Raw genomic sequence first — 1,444 nt, 5'->3', positions numbered from 1 at the left:
TCACTCCAGGACAAACCTGTTTGTTCTCCTAGCAGTCCATGGTATAGTCAACACTCTTCTCCAGCACCACAGCTCAAAGGCATCAATTCTCTTTCTGTAATCCCTAGACACTGTCCAGCTCTCTGATGCACAGCATGCAATTGTGAAGGCTATAGCCTGGTTCAGGCACTTCTTAGTCTCCAGCCTGACATTGTTGCTCTTCAGTACTCTGGAGAGGTGCCTGACAGCTACATTTTTCTTTTCTTTTCTTTTCTTTCTCTTTTCTTTTCTTTTTAAACAGCCTATATTTTAGAAAGAACTATTCACTTTGAGTCTAAAATCTGACTTAAACGGATATAAAAGAACTAAGCAAACAAACCTTGAAACTACAGCTATCTTTAATGCCATCATGGAATGCTTTTCAATTCTGGAGAGATTGGGCTTTATTATGAGGAATTGTTCTAATGATTAAAAGTAATTCTTCAATAAATAGAAATTCCTTTCTCCAAAAGAGGATTGAGAAGCATGTATAAGGCAAGTGTTTTAAACATGAATTTCACACATTAACTCAAAACTCAGCTCACTGCCATTGAGTCAAGAATCTCTCATAGCTGACCTTCCAGTGGGTTTTCAGAGGCTGTAATTTGTCATACATAAGGATGCTTTAGGCAGATTATTAAATGATCCAGGAAACATTAAAAGAAGACGCAAAAATTATACAAAGTCATTGTACCAAAAAGAAATTGGCAGACACAGAAGAATTTCATGAAACAACGTATGCACAATAGCCTGTGGTGATGAAGGAATAAGATCAAGCTGCTCTGAAAGAATTAACAAAAATCAAGTCAGCAGAATTTGATGGCATACCTATTGACGTATTTCAACAAACAGACACTGCCCTGATGTGCTCACTAAGTTGTGCCAAGAAATTTGGAAGACAACCACCTGGCCAATTGACAGGAAAAGATTGGTATTTGTTCTCATTCCAAAGAAATGTGATCTGACAGAGTGCATAAATTATCAAACAGTATCACTGATAGCACATGCAAGCAAGATTCTGCTGAAGATGATCCAAAAGCAACTGGAACAGCACATCAAAGAGAACTGGCTGAAGTGCTTGCTGGCCGAGTTTAGAAGAGGTCATACCACTAGGGATATTATAGCTAATGTCAGATGGATCTTGGCTGAAAGCAGAGAATTCCGGAGGAAAGTTTATCTGTGTTTCATTGACTATGCAAAGGCATTTGACTGTGTGGATCACAACAAACTGTGACTGACTCTGAGAAGAACGGGAATCTCAGAACACTAGATTGTGCTTGTGTGAAACTTATACTTGGACCAGGAGGCAGTCGTCAGAACAGAGTAAGGAAACACTCCATGGTTCAAAATTAGGACTACTTCATAGCGTCACTATGATTCGCCTGCGACTCTACGGCACTTAACAACAACAACAACAACAACAACA

The sequence above is a fragment of the Elephantulus edwardii genome, unplaced genomic scaffold (assembly GCF_000299155.1).
Source record: "Elephantulus edwardii isolate Elephantulus edwardi_28Jun2011 unplaced genomic scaffold, EleEdw1.0 scaffold00008, whole genome shotgun sequence".
Lineage (NCBI taxonomy): Eukaryota > Metazoa > Chordata > Mammalia > Macroscelidea > Macroscelididae > Elephantulus > Elephantulus edwardii.
Note: the sequence above shows the minus strand (reverse complement) of the source record.